Here is a 22,526-nt window from a genome sequence, read left to right on the forward strand (position 1 = left end):
CTTCCAAAATGGTTAAAATAATAATTATGTCTTGAGACATAAACTTTCATCTTGATGAACAGACTCCATAATTTAGGGCAACACTTTCCCAGAAGATTCTAGACTACGGAGAATTCTGCTGAGATTGTTTGTTTGCCTTAATTCCATAAGAATTATATTTCTGCCTATGAAATCCACTTGGGCCCTGCTCCTGTCCACCGGCATTTATAGTCCTCATAACTCTGTGGCAGGAAACGGGAGAGGCTTTGGCTAATAGCAAATGGCCACAGAGTTCCTCGGGCAGGTGGATGCAGAAGGCCCCATGCTCCCATCTGTCCCCTCCCTACTCTGTTGGGCTGATCCCAGGGTAATTCAGGTTGCGGGTATCGTGGCTGTAATTCTTCCTTCGTGGCACCTTTATCTCGAGACAAATCTGCCACGAGAGGCGGGAAGCCCTCCGATCATGCATCATGTGGCGGCAACTTCAGACACGGGAGCGGGGGCGAGGGGATGCACCTTTAGATTTCATTTCGAGCAAATCTGATGTTTTTCTTAGATAAGTGAATGTGCTGAACTCCGATGGCTTTCTGCCTTGGGGGGAGCAGGTGAATTGGAAGCTGGTTTCTTCTATCCCTGCACGGGTCAGGGATGGGGGTTTCCCTGACCGTGCTAGGAACAGAGGAGAGCAGCTCAGCCTCCTCCCTGAGCCAGAACCGTAGGGGTGAGCGCTGCACTCTGGCACCTTCCTCCTCTGCAGGTCACGGGCGCTACCTGTCCTCTCACCGCATCGCGGCAACCCGCAGCTCAGTGACAGTTGGGAGAGTCCGGGTGGGGTGGCCCTGAGAGAGGGCGTGGAGCACCACAGACGGCCTTGGGGAGCCTGGAGCAGTGGGGGCTGGGGCACAGGAGGAGCATGAGCAGGTCCGACCAGATGCCCAACAACCCCGAGAAGGAGTCGCACATCAGTGCTGGGCGCCCGACCCCATTGTTACTCACTCAGCATTAAACGAGAGCATTCCTTCTGCGGGGCACAAACCAGGCACCATGACCTGTCCCTACCAAGTCCCTGCCTCGTGCAGTGGAGTAGAAGGTACAAGGAGGGCACTGGGTGAGTCCAAGGAGAGATCCCCCAGTAGGGCTGATGGGCACAGAAGTTTTTCTGGAAGAGGTTTGCCCAAACTGAGTTCTAAGGGAGGGACAGGGCAAGCAGAGTGGGGAGCAGGGCTGGTGGGGGCCCCCTGAGCTGGCCCAAGGCAGGTGCAAATGAGATGGGGCAGGACTGGCTGGGGAAGGCGAAAGGCTGGGATGATGGGGCCACCCTCAAAGGGGTGGGATGCTCGGGACCCCATGGACTGTAGGCAAGGAAGGGCAAGGATCTATGTGGCCCGGTGGAACGTGGCTTGGAGTGGGAGTTCCTGGCAGTCAGACGGTGGGCCAGACAGGGACAGAGGTACAGACTGCTGGAGATAAATCCAGAACCACCGGGGAGGGGTGGGGTGCTGAGGGAAGTGAGGAGCAATGGAGAAGGACAGCCTGCTTTGGGGACTGGATGACCTCCTCCCAGCCTCGCGTCCTGTTTGGAGAGAGTCTGACGGAGTGGGAGATTTGGTGGGTCAGCCATGGACCCTCCCTCTGATCAGCTCAAGCCTTAAGCCTCAAGCCTCGAGGGAGGCTGTCCCGTGACGATAGGTATACGGTTCCCCTCTAGAGCAATCAAATGCCACAAGAAAGGACAAGGACCCTCAAAGGGAGAGGGGCCTTTTTATGGAGGCTCTGCCACCACAGGCAACGGGGACGCATCATTTGCAAACACATTTCTTCAGAAAGCCCTGATGGGTAATGCTAGGTAGAATTAGGGATCAGAGATGGAGAGGGGCTCACTCAAGGTGACCCAGCCAACCGGCCACAGACGCAGAACCAGACTCCAGGACCGGGGAGGCAGTCTTGCTGGGTGGTTAGACAAAGACCGGTCCAGGCTGGAATTCCAGCGCCCCTGCTCGCCAACCTCCCCGAGCTTCTGCTTTGTCATCTGTGTGGATAAGCGATTCCATCTTCTCACAGGGACGTGGTGGGGCTCTAGTGGGGTTATGCAAACCTGCAACTTACTTCACCCCGCGCCTGGCGCTCGGAGCCGTTCTGTGACTGTGCTTACTTAACAAAGTGACTAGTGGGCCCCGTCTCATGGTGACTCTGAGAGCACGACATGAGCCAGTCAGTGGAACGTGGATTTCCATGGAGCATTTTCCTCCCCCACCCCCAGCATCCAAAAAGCTGAGTTCATCCTCCCTCCAGAGCTAAGTGCGATCCAGGCTCTGGCCCACCACTGGAGCGAAGGGGAGAATTTAAACTCACCCTCCTGCTGGACCTGACTTACACCTGGGACAGCATATGACCCACCAGGCAGAAGTGAGCCAGGCTCCTCCGTGGACCCACTGGGCTCAGCCACATATGGCCACAGTCCCCAGCCACGCTCTGCCACTTTCTGCACCACCCCTTCAGGAGTCAGACCCTGTGGAGTCCAGCCCAGGAGTGGGGTGGCCCTTGGCACGGACCACAGCCCTGGCCCTAAGCAGGGGCATGGGCCGTGCAGGCGGGAGGGGCCCTGTGATGGGTGGGCGAGAGTCTTCTGGGCTTGGCCTTCTGCAGAGCCAGCGCCGAGGCGGGCAGGAGATCTGACTCAGCTCGGCTTCATCTGTGTCCTCGGTCACATGTTTGTGGTCAGGACCACAGGCCTCAGTGACAATGACGTTTGACCATGAGCAACACAGCACACAACCACGCTGTCCCAGCTCTGGGAGGGTCCCACAGGATTTCTTGAAATTGTGCTCCTGTGGTTGCTACGGACCAGACACTCGTTTACTTCTAAAGTTCAAATGCAGCCTTTTCTTTTAAAAAAAAAAACAAACTGCCTCAATTCGAAGTGAACTTTGTTTCTATAAAAAGGAAAAAAAAATAGTACTTTTTCAAAACCATAGCCCAAACTGGAACATTTAACTAAGAGGCTGATATATAAACATGCATGCCCTCTCATAAAAATAGAGCGGTTTGGGTTTGTGTTGTTTTTTTCCCATTGTTGAATGTCATTGAAAACCCACCAAAAGCAGTCCTGCGGTGAGTAAATCGGCTCCACGCTGGTCACACCTCCCCCTGCTCACAGCAGACAATTTCTCCGGGAGGAACAGACCTCAGAGCCCGCACAGCGCCACGGGGGTTGTTGCAGAAGTTACCCACACGCATGCACGGCCCCTGTGTGAAGTTACCCCCACGCACGCGGAGCTGGAGGCTGGGCCATGGCCTGTCGGCGACAGGGCCAAGGGGCCCACAGCAGCGTCTCCCCGCGGGGAGCCAAGGGTGGGGGTCTGCGTCCGCTCGGGGTGCTCCAGGCGGAGGCCCACTAGGCTCCTCCTAAAGGGCGAGGGGCTGCACCAGGCGGGGGAAGGCCTGGGCTCCCGTCCTGCACCCCTCTGTGTGCTTCCTCCCCAGCGCTCCGCCTGTCCAGGTCAGTCTGCGGGGACCAGGAGGACGGCCACTCGGGAGGGGGCGTGGGGGGGACGCAGGAGTGACTGAATGAACACACGCTCCCCCGCCCCAGCCAGGAAGGGGCGGCGCAGTCACGGGCCACCCGCGGGAAACAGCTGGACACGCGTGGCCCCGGGCAGCTGAGGCATTTTTCTTTGTAAAAACAAAGAATTGAGAACAGGACCAGGAATAGCCAAGAGTGGGGATGAAAAAAAAAAAAAAAAAGAGAAGAGAGCATCTTGTGCCACAAAGAAAGTGATGAAACGCACAGGCGCGCCCACAGACGGGTTGTCAAAGGGCCAAGAGCCCAGCTGCGGGAACCCGTGTCGCCCGAGTGGGAGCACCGGATCATACACCGAAGTACACAATAAATCCCTGCGAGTCCACGCTGGTATAAATACATGACCAAACAGATTAATAAGGGAGAGCGGAGACAACTCTCCCACGCAGAGGAATTCCAAGGAATCCATGCCGGTTGTCTGCCCTTGAGCAGGGGGAGAGGACTGTGCACCCCAGAAGTGCGCGCTGTGCCCTCTCTTCCTTCAAAGACCGTGGGTGGGAGGAGGGACAAGGAGGAGGGACTTCTTGGTTCGGGAGGAACCGGACCCACTCTCCACGGCCAGGTGATCCAGGCCAACGTCAGCAGCCAGGCGTCCTGCTGACCGTGTGTGCGGCCGCTGCTGTGATCTGATGAGAGTGGGGCTTCCTCCCAGAAACATGGAGCCCTGCTCTAGCCGTGAGACACAGCACGGAGGGTCCCCCAGAGGGGCATCCCACAAGAAAAAACAAGAGAGTCTGAGACACCAGCACAGCCGAGAGGAGCCCGGGGAGACATGGCACCCCACCTAACGTGGTAGGCCGCTGGGATCTGGAACATTAGGTAAAAACCTAGGAAGTCTGAACAAACTGCGGACTTCGGTTTATGATTATGTACCAGCACCGTTCCATTAATTCCAATAAATGTCCCCTACTGGTTAGGTAAGACGATGACAATAATGGGAGAAACTGTGCAGGGGGACTGGGAGAGTACATGGGAACTCACCATACTCTCGGCTCGACTCTTCTGTAAATATAAACTGTTTAACATTAATATAACAGAGGAGGAGGAGGAGGAGAGAAGAGAATCCCGAGAGCACACCTGCATACAGGGGAGACCCAAGGGAGGACATGGTCAGCACACTACGACATGGGGAGGACCCAGAGGAGGGACCGAGGCATCCTCATGCACCCAGGTTTGTGGGGAGGGGCAAACTTCCAGGGGCAGTCAGGGGAGGGAGCCCCCCTCAGCGACCAGGCTGTGGGGGGGGGGCCTGGAATTCAACATCAGCACTGGAGGTGGGGAATTGCGGTTCCTTAAACCGATTCTGTAAAGGAAGGCCATTTCTGTGCTTTTTATAAGCACAATAGGCTTCCAAGGAAGAGGCATCCTCTCCTATAAAGACCCTTTGTTCTGCCAAACACTTCTAGGTGAGTTCAGAAGGGGATGGTAGGGAGGGAGAGGGAGCGAAGAGAGAGAGAAGAGTCAGCTACGTGGTGGAGGCCGAGGACTACACGGGGTGAAGGGGTGGGTTGGCCAAAAGGACTTTTCTAACAGGAAGAGCAAAGGTGAGGGTGTAAGTTGTCTGCACGCAGCTCAGTGCCAGGAACTCCGTGGTGACCCACCACTTGCCTACAGAAGTTCTGCTAAAGCGATGGCCCGGGACACCCTGGGCCACTTCACTGGCAGAGAAACAAGGCTGAGTGTCTGTCTGGGTATCACTCAAGTGGGCATAAGGAAGCACCTGCCAGGCACAGAGCAGGAGACAAAAATACAGTTGATGTGGGAAGCTGGCTGTGGGAGCGACTCCCCTCCCCCCAGCCCAGAGATTTCAGAGACTGGAGATTTCCATGCATCCTTCGCGGGAGGGTCTGCGTGGAATAGGGCCGTGAGCCAGCATCTCCTCGGGGATGCCAGGAGCTGGGAGATGCCAGCTGACATGTGGGCTACAAGAACTCTAACTCAGCGCTGGAGAACTTGCAAAGGCGGCCTGGTCCGTGTGACCAACAAGGCCGGTGCCCCACGTCCAAGCAAGTGTCCTAGGGCCTTTCTGGGAGAGACAGGGTCCCAGAGCTTATAGACGGCCAGTTCTCAATACAGGGGCCGCACCTCCCAGGTCCTTGGCACACCCCGGTTCCTGTAGCAGGATGGCCAGACTTAAAGAACGTGCCGGCCTGAGCGCGCCGACAGAACACAGTGCCGGGCCGTTCCCTCCATCTGGGTGTGTGTTTGCTCCAACTGCTGACAATCAGCTCTCATGGGTAACAACGAGCACACCATTCACTAATTAGCACCCCCTGGAAAACATCTGTTTTTCTTCTTTCTGGTGGATATTTGGAAATAGAAATCACTGTAGAGCTAAACTGAGTGACTGAGCGTGTGTTGGCGGGCTGGGGAGTGGCGCGGCGGTAAGGCAGCCAAGAGCAGCTCCATTTAAAATCTTCCCCTCCACCCGCGTCTCACCACCCTGCCCAGGACAACTGGCGCTGGGGTGGTTCCTGTTGTCAGGATCCTCCTCGGAAGGACTGCGGTGGGAGGCGGCAGGGGCCACACACTGACGCTCCGAGCTGCATGCGAGGTTTATCTGGCAGCAGAGGGAAGGCCAGCAGAGGGGTCTGGGAAAGGAGTCTTAAAGCATCAGGGGTGGACTCGGAGGGGCTGGCGGCCGGACAAGGAGGCCTAGGAGGATCCAGAGCCATGGGCTAGAGCCAGCCCTCAAGGTACGGTGGGGATGAAAGCGGCAGGGATTAGAAGAAAGGGTCCCCCAGGCATTTGGGTGCTCGGAGCAAAGCACAAACCCAAGTGTGGTCTCACTGTCCCCAACGGGCCCCGTGGGCCAGGATCTGGGTCATGCTGGGCGTGCAGGCCCTTCCTCCTCTCCAGCAGAATGCCCCCCGACTGCCACTCACGTGCTCAGATGCCTGGCCAGGACCTGGTTCTGGTAGCCACACGGTGGTCAGCAGGAGGGCCACATTCAGACCCACTGAGATCTTTCTGGACCCTAACTCTGTCAGCTCATAGTTCATCCAGCCCTCCGGGAGGCTGAACTCTTTCCACTGACAGTCAGAGAGAACCTCCCCCACTAGATAAGCACTTACAAAAGTGCCCCCAACTTCCAACTCCCAAGCAAGGAGGCCCTGTGGTTGTGCGTTGCTGCGGACGGCAGGCACTGGCAGCCTGTCCCACAGCTCCGGGCAGGGCTCACAGGGCTGCTCCCAGCCCCCTGTTCCTGATTGTCACCTGCAAGCACAGTGCCTGTCCCAGCCCTGGCCCAGAGGGTCTCTGCCAACCCAACAACTTGACGTCTTCATTATTCTTCCCAAGCCCTGGGTCAGGACACTATCTTGCCTTTCCCATCCTGAAAATACAAAACCCTAACAGATCGTCGGAAATTGACGGCTAGAGTTCTGGAGCCCACTGCTACCCCCCGCACCCGAAAACCCAACCACGTAACGTTTGGGTTTGGGTTGACAATAAGGAAAGCTCAGGCACTAGAAATACAATCGCTAGTCTCTGACTCCAGTGTATTATAAATAAGAGGTAACATGAAATATGTAGTAATTTAAACATATGTGGAGCACATAATACAGACTATATGATGTATAATATAGGACACACTATATGCATGTGTCTCAACACATAGCAATGGGTATTAATATTATTATTATTTTAATACAATCACATATATTATACCACTTGTCTTTGCAATACAAATCCCTCTGTAACAAGAGGAACTCCCGCTTCCTGTCAGCTCTGTTACCATGTGCTTCATTCATGGTGGGGAAGTTCTAAAGTTCTCACCCCAGAGAGGAAATTCTACCGTTGTGAGAGAAGGAAACTCCCTTAGGTTTTCCCAACCCTCATCTCAATTACGTTGCAAGATCCGGTTGGCATACGTAAGCGTGGATGGCAGACCAGGGGAAGGGGTGACGCACACAGGTCGGTGAACCCAGGCCCACTGATGGGTGCTTTCTCACAGCCCAGCCCGGCCAGTGGGAGAGACGCAAGGTCGTGGAGGCCACAGCCCACGGCCCCGGTCCTGCTCTCTGCCCCAAGCACCAGTCTCCCTCCTGGCCACCCCCGAAGCTCCACGTGTCTCTGAAATTCTCCAGCACTGAGGAGTGACAGCACTAGGCATTGCCGATTTCCTTCGCTTTCAAAGGAAAATTTCAAGACATCCTCAGAGGCAAAAAAAAAAAAAAAAAAAAAGAGGGGTTTTAGACATGATCCTAATCCTGCAGTTAGAAATTCTAAGTACTGAAGAGATAAGAGCATAAGGATAAAATTCTGACCATTGAGTGTCCATCAGTCCCAGCGAGAGGGAAGAAAGACGTGCCCATGGAAACCAGCAGACAGACTGCCGGCAGCGCCCACCAAGGGGCCGAGCCCCGACATTCATTCCTAGACGCTGCTCTGAGCTTGACGCCTCCAGTCTCTCCTCTCCCAGCACCCACATGTCCACATGGACGTAACCAGAGAGTGTCCCTGCTAGTGCTGGGAATGACTAGGGACAAGCGTCCCTAGTTCCCCAAACACCCAAGGAAAGGGAGCCGAAGGGAGCTGAGGAGAGAGATACCCAGCCATCATTTACCCCTCGTGCAGGCCAGTCCAGCCCGGGGAGGACATGCGGGGACCCAGGGGAGCCCTGCTACTGACCTTGACTCAGAAAGTCAGTGGGAGCCTGGAGCTGAGGCTGGCGGCAGTCTCACCTGCTGTTCTATCAACAGTTTTTCATAGCACACGCTCCAACAAGATCATCTATGTCCATAAATACACGTCTGCAACGTCATGCTTAAGGGCACTTAGTGTAGGGAGGTGTCCTATTTTATGTCATCCATCCCCTAATACCAGACCTTTGGGATTTTTCTCTAGTTTTTCACTACAACATGCAGTGCTGCCCAGAGTCTCATGAAAACACCTTTGTCCATTGGCCTATTTCCTTAGGACAAACTCCAGATAGAAATGCTGGATAGGCACACTGATAAGGCTAAATTTTATTTATTTATTTATTTAGGGATTTTATTTACTTAGTTGAGAGAGAGAAAACAAGTGGAGGCAGGAGGAGAAGCAAGCTCCCCCCTGAGCAGTGAGCTAGACATGGGGCTCCATCCCAGGTCCCCAGGATCATGACCTGAGCCAAAGGCAGATGCTTCACCGACTAAGCCACCCAGACACCCAAGGCTAAATGTTAAAGACAGTTAAATTGCTACACTCCTTTCTGGAAAAGGCGCGGCATCTTTCAATCCCATCTGGAATACAGGAGAATGCCTGTTTCTCCCTATTCTCACCAAAATGCTAGCAAAGCCTTTCAAGAATCAGTAGGCACTATCCTTTGATACATTAACTCCTCTTTTCCAAAATTAGCCTCAGGAAGTATTCACACGTGTACAGTTACATGAACAAAGCCACAGAATGGAGGGAGCGCTGTGAATCCCAAGCCGGGCGTGCCATAGGGGCCTTGGAGCTGAGGGCTAAGTGGTGCTCCACTCAGTCTTGTGGGCCTGTCCTCCCGCCTGCTCACATCGGTATCTTAGGAACATGTTCGTAGGAGGGGTACCCTAACGTCCTTCTCCCCCCTCCCATAGCAGTGTCTCCCTGGAATGGCCCAGGAACTCCTTGCCCACAGCTGCCTTCCCGGGACAGCCACTCTCGGAGCTTTTGACCCCACTATCCCTTAACCCGCCCATCAGACCTGATTGCTGGCAACTGGATCTTTCTTAAAAGCAACTTTTAACAGCTCATGCCATGGCTCAAAGCCAAAAGAGATTCTGAAGTCACCTTGCAGGCCACCCGGCATGGGGCTTTCCCATCCCCTAACCCTCACCCCGGCCCTCCGTCCTCCGTCCTCAAGGCCAGCATCTCACAAGGGAGCACCTGGCTTGTGCACGAAACCGCACCTGTGAACAGCCTCTTCCCTCCTCTTCCCCACCCACCACGGAGACCTGGCTGCCCCCCTCCTTTTGGGGGAAGAGACCTGGAGTATTCAGTGGATAGGAGGATCTGATCGGGGGAGGAAAGGGGAGACACCATGAAAAGCAGAGATCCAGCTTTGGGTGGAACCGGCCTCCCTTTCATTGGAGTGATCTGGAAGTGATCTTTGTCTGCTTGGCCCCATTTCAATTCCATTTCTTCATTCTGTCCGATACTCCAACAACTAGGAACCGTGCAGACGGATCACAGAGGGGCTACTTCCCGGGACGGTTAAGGGACCCAAGAACGAAGTCAATGATCCAGTGAGCTTTCTCCCCCTCCAACCCTCAGCTGCCATCACCTGCACTGGGGGCTGGGGGGGGGTGCACGTGTGATGGGCGAAGGGCAACGGCTACCACGTGGGGCTGGGGAGGCCCAGGTGGTACCATGCGGGGGTGGGAGCAGCGGAGGGTGAGGGGTGGGTAAGGTTAAGCCTCTGGGACAGAGGGAAGGAGCCCCAGAAAGAAAGCAGTGCCCAGGCAGGGAATCAAAAGGATGTCAGAACTCATTTTGCTTCTACCAACACTTGACTTGTCTGGGTCACATATGGATCCAGGTGGAAAAGGAAACTCTCCTGATGCTCTTTTCTCTCTTCCTTCCCAGCCCCCACCCCATGTCTTTCCTTCCTCAGCTTTACTGAGATACAATTGACACGTACGGCTGTGTAAGTTTATGGTGTACGATATGATAATTCGATACACACACTTACGTTATAAAATATTCACCACAATAAGGTTCATTAACACATCCTTCACCTCACGTAATTACCATTTGGCCGTTACGGTGAGAACATTTAAAATCTCTCTGCTTCTGCGAGCTCAGCTGTTCTAGGTTCCACACATACGTTCGATCATACAGTGTTCGTCTTTCTCTGACTTATCCCCCTTAGCACAACATCCTCTAGGTCCACCCCTGTCGACAAATGGCGGGATCGCCCCTTCATGATATAATAGTAATACATAGCATATCGCACACTTCCTTATCCATTCATCCCTAAATTTAGGGTGTTCCATATCGGCTGTCGTCAACAGCACTGCAGTGAACGTGGGAATGCACACATTCTTTCAAGTCTGTGTTTTCATTTTCTTCAAATACATACCCAGAAGTGGAATTGCTGTGGGGAGTTCTATTTTAATTTTTTGAGGACCCTCCATACTGTCTTCCAGAGCGGCTGGACCAAACTGCATTGCCACCAGCAGTGTGAGAGGATTCCCTTTCTCCTCATCCTCGCCAACACCTACTGTCTCTTGTTTTAATTCTAGCCATCCTAACAGGGGCAAGGGGGTATCTCATTGTGGCTTTGATTTGCATTTCTCTGGCTGGTCTTGTTGAGCACTTTTCACGTACTTGTTGATCATTTATATGTCTTCTTTGGGAAAGTGTCTATTCAGATCCTTTGCCCATTTCTTAATCAGATTTTTATTTTTTTGCTATTGAGTTGTAGGAATTGCTCTTCTATTCTAGAAATTAACCTCTTTTCAGAGAGATGGTGTGCACACATTGTCTCCCATTTGGTAGGCTGCCTTTTCATTTTGTTGATGGTTTCCTTTGCTGTGTAGACACTTTTTAGTTTGATGTAGTCCCACTTACTTGTTTTTGCTTTTATTTCTTATGTTTTTTGCATCATTTCCAAACCATCCTGGCCAAGACCAGTGTCAAGGAGCTTTCTTCCTATGTTTTCTTCTAGAAGTTTTATACTTTCATGTCTTACATTTATTTATGTTATAAAGATTTATTTTTTTTATTTGAGAGAGAGAGCACCCACTAGCAGGGGGAGGGGCAAAGGGAGAGAGAATCTCAAGCAGACTCCCCACTGAGTATGGGGCCCAACATGGGGCTCAATCTCAGGACTCTGAGATCATGATCTGAGCTGAAATCAAGAGTCAGATGCTTAACCAATTGAGCCACCCAGGCGCCCCACACATCTTACATTTAATTCCTTCATTTATTTCAAGTTAATTTTTGTGAGTGGTATAGGATACTGCATTAATAGAATGAAAGATAAAAATCATATGATCATCTCAATAGAAGCAGAAATAGCGTTTGACAAAATTCAACACCCTTTCATGATAAAAACTCTAAACAAAGTGGGTAGAGAAGGAACTCATCTCGACATATTAAAGGCCATATACGGCAAGCCCACAGCTAACATCACACTCAGTGGTGACGGGTTGAAAGCTCCCCCACTAAGATCAGGAACAGGACAAGGATATCCACTCTCACCACTCCTACCCAACACAGTGCTGCAAGTCCTAGCCAGAGCAATATAAGCAAGAAAAAGAAATAAAAGGCATCTAAGTCAGAAAGGAAGAAGGAAAATTGTCTGTTTGTTGATAACATGATCTTACATGAAGAAAATACTAAAGACTCCACCCAAAAACTGATAGAACTAATAAATTCAGTAAAACTTCAGGATATAAAGTCAACACCCAAAAATCAGTTGTGTTTCTCTACACTAACAATGAACCACCTGAAAAAGAAATAAAGAAAAGATGCCCGTTTACAATAGCGTCAAAAACAATAAAATACTTAGGAATAAATTTAACCAAGAAGCGAGAGATCTCTACACTGAACTCTGTAAGACACTGATGACAGAAACTGAAGAAGACCCAAATAAATGGAAAGATATCCAGGGCACGTGGACTGGAAGAGTTGCTATTGTTAAGTTGTCCATACTGCCCAAAGCCATCTACAGACTCAACGCAATCTTCATCAGAATCCCATGGCATTTTTCCCACAAACGGGACACACCATCCCAACACAGCTACAGAACCACGAAAGCCCCTAAACAGCCGAAGCATCTTGAGAAAGAACAAAGCTTCAGCGGCAGTACACTTTCTGATTTCAAATATACTGCAAAGCTGGAGTCACTGAAACAGTCTGGTAACAGCACAGAAACCGTGCTAGGTCACTGGAGCAGGAGAGAGCCCAGAAAGAAACTCTTGCATATTTGCTCAACTAACACTTGACAAAGGAACCAAGCACACTCAATGCGGAAGGGACAGTCTCCTTAACAAATGGCTCTGGGGAACCAGTTTTCCACACGCAAAAGGACTAGATGGGACCCCTGTCTGGCTGGGCCCCCCTGGTTCCAGGAGCCCAGCAGAGCAGGGCCGCCCCAGAGAGAGCTCTGCAACCCCCGCCAGCCCTGTCCCTAGCCCCCGGCGGCGGGAGCACTGGTGTGGTCGCCACAGAACTCTCTTGAGAGAAGCAAAGGAATTTTCCAGCCCATGATTAAGTGCTCTTTTCCCAAGTGGGGTAGGGGAGGGGGGTGACACGATGCTTTATAAAGTGGAGAGTTAAGTCACAGGTTTTTTGTTTTGTTTTTTTGCTTTTTTGGGCTTTTTATTTTTTTACCATCGCTTCAAGCATTTGATTCTGTCCTCACTGGCACAGAAAGGGCTAGAGTCATTCGAATTCACTTCTAAGGCTGTGTTTCTGGAAGGGAAAATAGGGAGCCTTTTAGGACAGCGGCCCCACTTTATTTCAGAAGAGGAACCTGGGGTGCAGAGAGGTGAAATGACCTGCTGCAGGTTGCACAGCCGGTAAGACACGAAACCCGGACCAGACCCCAAGCCCGTCTGACTCCAGAGTCCGCGGTCCTAGCACTGCTGCAGCCTGGAAGGACCTCAGAGCCGTGCCAACAACAGGAGCCCTGTGACTCTGCTGCCACGGTCCCCAGCCTTAGCCTCAGACCAGAAGAGCCCATTTCCCAGGAAGTTAAGGCAACTAAGCTTGCAGAGACCCCCCAAGGCTCTGCACTGGGAACATGTAAATGTGTGTTTGTTTTCCGGGAAAGGATCCCCTCAAGTACGAGCTTCAGACCCCATGAAACTTGATCCACCTCGGCTGACCAAGAGCGTCTCCACTTGTCTCCACTTGTCTTCAAAACCCCCTCTGATGGGACTATTTTGGGGATAAGGAACAGAGGAGCCTGAGCAAATATGGGCAGGGCTTTGGAGACAGAGGGAGCTTCCCCAGAGCAGCTCAAATGACCCCTGGTGCCTGACTTACGAGCAGCCAGTTTGCAAACATGTCCTAAAAGGCCTTCTTCCTAAATCCCTTCCTTCCTAACTGGGGCGGGGCGGGGATGGTTTCCCACCTTCATTTAGGACTTCCCATTGACTCAGACGCCCATCTGTATAACCCGTGCCGCTGATGACCCCTCCACCCAAGCCACGTGCTCACGGACCAGAAGCTTCAGAAGAGGCAGCCGGGCCACGGAAAGAGGGCCAGGGGACGGGCAGGGATATACAGGAAGAGAGGAAGACACGTCTAAAGAGCTGGAGGCTGGAGACTGCCGCATGCTGTAGACACTAGGACCAATCAGGTGTGACTGAAGCTTACCCAAAAATAAGCTGGAAAGACTAACTGGTTCGGGGAAAATATTCAGGAACAGACAAGACCTGGTGAGTATACAGAATGGGTGGGGGTGGGGGGATGTGGGAGGAATGATGTGGGTGGAAGGTGGTACGATGCACTGAGGTGGGAAATGCTGGAAGAGGACCCAATTGGGGGGGAGCGCTGGGAGGAGGGGAATGCGGGGTGAGTGCTGGACACTCTGACTTTGTGGGACTTCGGTAGGTACTGGGATGAACTGCCTGCTGGGTGAGGGGCTCAGAGCAGGCTGTGGACAGCAGCCATGGTGGGGAAGACCCCTTCAAGGCCACCTGAAGAGCTCACACAGAGACCCTCGGGGGAGCAGCCCTCAGGCTCCAGGTACCAGAGGGGTCCCGGCCCACAGGGGAGTTTCAGCAGACCAGGTAAGTGAGAGCATGGCGCCTCTTTCCTCCCACCCTCTGCCCTGTCCCGACCCTGGAGACCAGAAGTGGAAGGTGACCAGAGGAGGGGGCACAAGGGGGGTGAAGGTTCAGAGATGCCTCCTCCCGTCTCCACCTCCTTCAGGCCAAGGCCAGGCCAGTGTTAGGGCAAGAGGATGGGCTCTCAGGTGGAGAGGGGGATAGACATTTTAATCTGGGCCAGAGTTTTTTAACATTTATAGGTGACTGGGAAGTTTTTAGATCTTTCTGAGATGACATCAAGAACCTGAAAGGATGGGGCGCCTGGGTGGCACAGCGGTTAAGCGTCTGCCTTCGGCTCAGGGCGTGATCCCGGCATTCTGGGATCGAGCCCCACATCAGGCTCCTCCGCTGTGAGCCTGCTTCTTCCTCTCCCACTCCCCCTGCTTGTGTTCCCTCTCTCGCTGGCTGTCTCTATCTCTGTCAAATAAATAAATAAAATCTTTAAAAAAAAAAAAAAAAAAAAAGAACCTGAAAGGAATGCACAGTGGCAGCTGGGATTTTTGTCTTTTTAAGGCAGTTCTAGTACCCCGCTGAGTTCAGGCTGCTCAATGAACCAGTTATGCCATTATAGATGTTTATGGCGGACAATTTTAGAAAACACTTGTCTGCAGAAAGATAGAAATAAAAATCAAGCACGATCCCACCACAAAGAAAAAGTATTATTGATGTTTTGGGGAATAACATTCCAGTCTCTAATGTACCTCTTGTAACTTCCAATCCTGATGTCATTCGAACTTGCAAAGAAGTCACAACAATGGTGTGAGGAGCTCCCACACGCTCTCACCTTTTTCTGTCTCCACGCACAGACACAGGTGGACAGAGAGAATTGCTGTTATAATGTTAAATATATTCCATGTGATTGTGAATAATAAAATAATGATTTTAACAATACCCTTCTGCATTATAGACAGATGTTTATTTTCCGAGCCGTCTGAGTGAGATTCAGCTGGAGGCCCCCTTATTCCTGAATGTTTCCCAAGAGAACCACAGTACCAATACCAATACCAATACCTATCAATATCCAGCCCACAGTCCATATTCAGATGACATTAACTGTCCTAATGCTGTTCCTCACAGAAACTCACTTTCCTGACTCAGTGGCCAGGCTGTCCCACGGTCGGGGGTTATGTGATGTTTTCTCGTGGTTCAGATTATGCATCTTGGGGTACAGACACCCCAGAAGGGTTCCTATCAGGATGCACAGGAAATGGGCTTCTCCCACTCTCAGTGATGTTACCATCCATCACCTGGTGAAGGTCAGCTGTTCTTTAGGAAAACTGGGATTATACTCAATAGGCTGTTTTATAAACTGCTTTTTCACTGAACAACCTATTACAAATGTGTGGAATGTTTTAAACCTTCTTACATGGACCATTGTAAAGATACACAGTTTTCCATTATATGCACATCCTATTTACTTATACAATTCTAATTTTTGACCAAATTTCAACATTTTGCCCAATTTTTGCTAACACTAGCAATATGGTGCAGAACATTTTAGTAATTCTTTATATACATCAAAGATTATTTCCTGAGGGTCAGTCCCTAGAACTGAAATTTTAACAGTCAAGGATTATACATATTTTTAAGGCTAAAAAGTGCCCCAAAAAGGGTCTTGTCCTCAAAAGCATTTACACTCCACATCCCAGCAGACCAAAGTGTCCTCCTCACCATCCCCCCCCACAGCATTCCCAACAGAGGCTTTTGTCATTTTCCAAAATCCTTTCTTGCTCCAGTTTCTCTTTCTTTACTTAGAAAGTTTAAACTTTTTTTCCATTTATTTTGGGCCATCTGTGCAACTTCTTTTCCTCAGCTTTCTAATCACACCCTTTGCTAGTTTTTCTGCTGAGTTTTCATCTTTTGTCATAATATATAGTTCTCGCTCTTACTATTATATGAGCGATTTGTAAATTTGGTTTTGAGTTGTCTTTCTTTTCCCTTAGTGTGTGTTTTTCTAAACTTTCAAACAGCATTTCCATTACCCTGTTTGTAAACAGAATACATTTATACTTGTATTTGTAAATCTTTTCTTCACATTTGTAAACGTAGTTGGAAGTCATCGCTCTGCTGGTGATAAACGCGAGGTGCTGCATCTTCTGGGTAAAAAGCAGGGCCTGGAAGCATTACCGTCCGTGGTTAAGATCCTCAGCTTCGGGGTCAGGCTGACCTGGTGTTGAGTCCTGTCTCTGCGGGGTGACTGGGTGGGTCTTTCCTTTTCTCATCTGTAAACGAGGAGATAATAGCAGGGCTTTGGTGAAGATTGCATGAGACAGCGTGTGAAGTGCCTGTTCCCTGCTGCTCAGCGAAAGTTGGGCTTTGTGGCCTTTTGGCTATTGTAACCCGGGCTCCTGAGGACTGCATCCAGAGGTCGGATTGTCCAGGATCATACAGGAGGACAGTGAGCCGCTTATGCGACAAGAAGCAGAGCTTTGAGAGAGGCTCAAGGGAGGGCCAGCACAGAGGCTCATTCTGTGTCTGACGTTGGCCGGTCCCTTTCCGGGCTCAAAGTCAGAGCATCTGAGTGGATGAGCGGCTGTCTCTCCAGGTTCACTTTTCTATGCTGCACAGATGTCTGTCCCTTGGTGACATTCACCAGCTACTCACAGTCTGGTCCATGAGTGCATGGGTGTCCATCTGCAGATCACCGGCTTGGAGGTTTTTTGGGGTTTTTTTTTTTAATGATAATTTTTTATTATGTTATATTAGTCACCATACAGTACATCCCTGGTTTTTGATGTAAAGTTCCATGATTCATTACTTGCGTATAACACCCAGTGCTGCATGCAATACGTGCCCTCCTTACTACCCATCACCGGCCTATCTCATGGCCCACCCTCCTCCTCTCTGAAACCCTCAGTTTGTTTCCCAGAGTCCATAGTCTCTCATGGTTCATTCCCCCTTCTGTTTACACCCCCTTCATTCTTCCCTTCCTTCTCCTACCGATCTTCCTATTTCTTATGTTCCATAAATGAGTGAAACCATATGATAATTGTCTTTCTCTGCTTGACTTATTTCACTTAGCATAAACTCCTCCAGTCCCGTCCATGTTGCAGCAAATGTTGGGTAATCGTTCTTTCTGATGGCTGAGTAATATTCCATTGTATATATGGACCACAGCTTCTTAATCCAGTCATCTGTTGAAGGGCATCTCGGCTCCTTCCACGATTTAGCTATTGTGGACAATGCTGCTATGAACATTGGGGTGCATATGGCCCTTCTCTTCACTANGTGGTATCTCAGTGTGGTTTTGATTTGAATTTCCCTGATGGCTAATGATTTTGAACATTTTTTCATGTGTCTGTTAGCCATTTGTATGTCTTCATTGGAAAAGTGTCTGTTCATATCTTCTGCCCATTTTTGGATTTGATTATTTGTTTCTCATATATTGAGTTTGAGTCTTAACCTGAGTCAGTAAGTCCTCATGCGCACCCATGGGAACGATGGACTTGGAAAACACTGAGCCCAGCGCCCGGCACACGGTACAGGTACACAGCCAACACAAGCCGCTTCCATTTTTCCCTCCCTCCTCCTCAGGGACACAGCAGATGGCGTGGCAGAAGCACAACTTGGCAGCCTGGTGCCCGCTGTGGTTCTGCTCGTTACCCGCTATGGGGCGGCGAGCAAGCTGGGCACCCCCGGAACTTCTCTGTCCTCCTCTATAAAATGACAGTTTGGGGGACCACTTGCCCTTAAAGGGCCACTTCCCAACTGGAACATGCTGTAATCCTACCCTGTGGGACTTCGCCTCATTGCCTATCCCTGAAAGCTCACACTCTTGACATATCTGTACACCCACAGGAACCAACACATGACACAGGAGGTGCCCGAGGGAGGAACGCACCAGGGTATTCAGAAGGACTTCTGACCCTCTACCTCTTGGCACCTGACCTGCTTGCCAGGTGCTCCCCGCTGGCCAAGTGCCCCTGCAGAGGGTCCGATCTGCCCGCACCCCCCGGAAGCCCGGCTTCTCGCTCAGCTCTACGAGCTCATTACTTGGCAGACCCCTGCCGCGCAGGGGCTGAATTCCTCCCGGCCTCATGAGGGAGATCTAAAGGACACAATGTGAGACCTCCATGGACAACAGCACATTCACCGCCATAAAGGGTGCCGTCACCAAGACAAACACGTAACATGTCAGAACTTAGGAAATGGCCAGGAGAGGCCCACGCTCAGAATGGGAGCAATCTGGTCCTGTGGTCCAGCACAGGAAAAAAAACCCAAAGTTTCTAATTACCTAGCCACAGCCCTGTATTTTGATGTAAAAGAAGAAATAGCTAAGCTCTCTCCTAGTCGGAGACACGCTAAAGAGTCCAGAGAAAAGCCTTGTGCCCAGACCACGGCTGGCCGCTGGCCGAGCGGCCCCAGCTGCTGCTCAGATGAACCTCCAGGAGCTGCCAGCTGCCCCGCTTCATCCTCTGCCCCCTTCGCAGAGGCTTGGCAGCAAAGTTCTCCTCAAAACGTACCCCCCTTTGGTGTCCTTCCCCACACAGCTCTGTTGTGGGAGGGAGGACCTGGGGTCAGGGAGATCAAGTCACAATCCCTGCTTACGCAGCAATAAACGCTCATCCCCACCACGGCATTTCTCACCTGGTCTCCCATTCCTCTGCCACTCCGTGCTTCCGGCAGCTCTGACCCATCCTTCAAGCTCTCCGAGTGTCCCCTGTGGCCGTGAGGTCAGCGAAGAACTCGTCCACTCTTGGGCTGCAACAGTAGCAGAGTCAAGCTTCAGTCCTTGGATTTTTAGGGCACCGTGAATGTCCCGTCTCGAAAATTTGTCAGAAGCCCCCGCACAGACAGCATGGCCTGAAACGATGCTTCCTTCCTAAGAATGGCATTTCTGCTTGGGAAATGCTTGGCTGTGTCTGTTTCCCTTAGGGTCCCTCTGAGCTGCAGGTGCTCCCCCCTGAGCGGCAGGATTTGCCCAACTGCCCGGAAGCGACAAAACTCTGGTATTTCCTGTCCCTAGTGTAGGAGCCCCCCTGACAACACACAGAAGCACATGTGCCCTGATCCCAGCCTGCCTGGGGGTGTACTAGTCATTCCTTTTACTTTCAGGACTTGAGGACAGGAGAGTGGAACAGAGACTGAGCGGAACAGTGAAGAGGCAAGGAGAAGAAATTGGGAAGAGGGAATGAGGGATCCTCTCTTGCTGGGATTGGCTTGCCTCTCAACACCACTGACACTTGATGTAAACATTCATTTGACTTTGTCCTATCTCAACAACGACAAATCCTAAAAATAAATAAATAAATAAAAATAATGAGCTTATCACAAACTATAAAGAGAAAAAAAGTATTACCATCTGGGGCCGTGATATCTCCTCCTCCCACAGCTTAACCACACAATCCCCATCCCTGGCCCCGATTCCCACTCCTGTTCCCTCCACCGCTGGGCCATCCCGGGGCTGCTCTCTCGTGTTTCCTGATCTCCTCTCCTGACAAAATACCATCCAATCTTGAAGAGGGGAAACTCATCACCTGAACTGATGTGGAAAAGGGCAGAGAGTCTGTGTACAGAGAAAAAGAGGAGACATGAAAGAAGGGGAGAAGGGGTAAGGGAGTCCTAGGCTGACCAGAGCCAGATTCAGAGACAGAGAAACAGACAGACGCAGGGGTACTCCGGAGTAGCCTGGGGATGGGAGAGCCAGGAAGAGCAGAGCTCATGGGGGAAAGGGGTCAGGGGGTTGGCCAATGCTCCTCTGACCATCTGCGAAGAGCCCAGTAAAGATCTGGACAGAGGTTTCAAAACTTGATCCCTGTCCCCCAGTATCTTTGTTTCAAGACCCTCATCACAAGCCAGCTCTGGGAAGTCTAACAAGTGATGCCCTGGTGACCTCCAAGTCTGAGCTCCTGTCCCATCTCAGCGCCTGCTGCCATCATCTCTCGGGAGTGACCCCTGGTTTGGTGGGTTTGGGCTGAGGGAGGTTTTATGAATCCCCACAGGCCGCTGGAACAGAATGCCACAGACGGGGCAGCTCGGGTGACAGTGTGCCCCTTGGGATTCTGGAGGCCAGGAGGTCTAGCATCCAGGTGTCTGGTGAGGCTCACTTCCGCTCTCCCCGCTGTGTTCCCACATGGGGACCCTCCCCCCATGAGCTCCCTGGGGTCTCCGTTACAAGGCACTAACCCCATTCCTGGGGGGAATAACAGCGACGGCAGTAATCACAGTGGGCCCTGGACTAACGGCTCCGCGTGCCCACCTGACTCAGTGGTCCCGGAAACCGCGCACCGGGGGTACGACGCCCCTTCTACAGCTGAGGCACGTGGGGCTCAGGGAGGTTAAGTGCCCCAAGCCCATCCAGCTCGGAAGTGGCCACATCAGGATCCGGACGCCGAACTCTCCGACCCCAGAGGCCAGTTCCTAATCACTCTGACACAGGAACGCAGCCGCCGGCATCCACTCCCTGGGGCGACAGAGGAAGATGCCCCGGTTCTCAGCGACGCAAGCGGTGGTCAGACCCGGAGCTTACACCATCGCTGATTGGTGAAACTTGAACGAGCGACCCTGCCTCTTGGCTTCCCATTGGCTGGCTTGTCGCTGCGCCCTCCTCTTCCGGCCCCATCCCGAGAGGCTGGCTCAAAGCTCGAGAGCTTTGATTGGATGGTAAGGGAGGGGCGGGGCTGTGGCGGGCACAGGGTGCGAGGCTTGTCTCAGATTTTTCCAGGTACTGCGCTGAAAGTCCCGAGTCCCTAGAGACCCCTCAGCCCCTCTGTCACCCAAGCGGGGCCTGAACCTGAGCCATCCCTGCCCTGACCTGGGGCCACCCGGTGAGAAACCAAGGGGCGGCCCAGCCGGCTCTGCAGCCGTCCAGCAGAGCACATGGCCAGGGCCCTTCTGAGCTGGCGGGCAGGTGCTTGCACCCGTCCGTGGGTACGAGGGGACCCTCACACCGGAAGCTGCTCCAGGACCCCTGCAGCACTCCCAGGCCAGAGCTGGACTGGCCCACCTGGACCAAATCGTCCACTTTGCTTGGCACAACACACGGCTGTCCTTAATTTCATCACGTGCATCCCGTTTCTGAGGCAGTTGGGTTCTCGAAGTGGAGCCCCTGGGGACTTGTTGGGCATGCAAATCCCCTGGCCCCACCCCAGCCTTACTGAATCAGGAACCCCGGGGCTGGGGCCACTCTGCGTTTTAACAAGTCCTACAGGTGATTCTGGGGTCGGGTCCAGTTTAAGAATCTCCAACACTGAACCTTTCTTCCCAGGTCCAGCATGGGGCCCACAGTCGCGGGAATGAGCTATGGTCCTGAGGCTCTGAGGACCCAGAGAGCATGGCCTAGCTGGTGGGAGTGGAGGTGGGGAGCTCATTCTCCAAAGGACACATCTGTGTAGTGATCACCCTCTGAGGCAGAGAGGAGAGCGTTGGGGCAACACTGCAAAGGTGGAGGAAGTGGCTGAAACCAGATGGAGAGGAGCAGGAGAAAGCAGGCAGACGGTGGAGCCTGTTTCCAGAAATCACATCCCAGCCCAGCCAGCCAGGCCCCTGCCTGGTTCACTCTGGGCTTCTAGAGCTCCCAAAGCACCAGTTTTCAGGAACAGTGTCACTGGAACAAAGTGACCACCGGGAAAATTCCTGAATGCAGTTTGCCCAAAGAGATCTATATTTAATTTCTAATGAACAATTTCGATCAGATCCTCAGTCTGACTGCTGCCCCATCACTCACCTGCACCTATGCAGGCCTTCCGCTCCAGCCCGTGGCTGCATCCAGCTGATTTTATGGCCTTGATAATCTGGGTGCCCCAACCCACTACGACAGTAAGACAGAGGGCAGTGGTCAGTTTGGCGGGGCCCCAACCTGGGCGGCTTTGCCCCTCAGGAAACATTTGACAGTGTCTAGGGGCGCCTGGGTGGCTCAGTCGTTAAGCGTCTGCCTTCAGCTCAGGGCGTGATCCCGGCGTTCTGGGATCGAGCCCCGCATCAGGCTCCTCCGCTATGAGCCTGCTTCTTCCTCTCCCACTCCCCCTGACTGTGTTCCTTCTCTCGCTGGCTGTCTCTCTCTCTGTCAAATAAATAAATAAAATCTTTAAAAAAAAAAAAAAAGGAAACATTTGACAGTGTCTAGAGACATTTTTGCCCGGCACAACTGAGGGATCTACTGGCATCTAGTGGGTGGAGGCCGGGGTGACGCTAGATGTCCTACCATGCAGAGGACAGATGCCCCCCGTCCCGCCCCCCCAACAAAGAGTTATCTGCACACACACGCACACATCCCACAC

The 22,526-nt window shown here is 52.2% G+C and overlaps 1 long non-coding RNA gene across 1 annotated transcript; it reads right to left on the reverse strand.

Moving 5' to 3' along the window:
* Nucleotides 1-15,844: 15,844 nt before the first annotated feature.
* Nucleotides 15,845-20,613, reverse strand: LOC109489595. The gene is made up of 3 exons (XR_002142626.2): nucleotides 20,507-20,613; nucleotides 18,895-19,008; nucleotides 15,845-16,529 (listed from the first exon to the last, which is right to left on the reverse strand). It is a non-coding gene; the product is annotated as an uncharacterized LOC109489595 (long non-coding RNA).
* Nucleotides 20,614-22,526: the final 1,913 nt, after the last annotated feature.

Source organism: Ailuropoda melanoleuca, chromosome 9, assembly GCF_002007445.2.
Source record: "Ailuropoda melanoleuca isolate Jingjing chromosome 9, ASM200744v2, whole genome shotgun sequence".
Taxonomy (NCBI): Eukaryota; Metazoa; Chordata; class Mammalia; order Carnivora; family Ursidae; genus Ailuropoda; species Ailuropoda melanoleuca.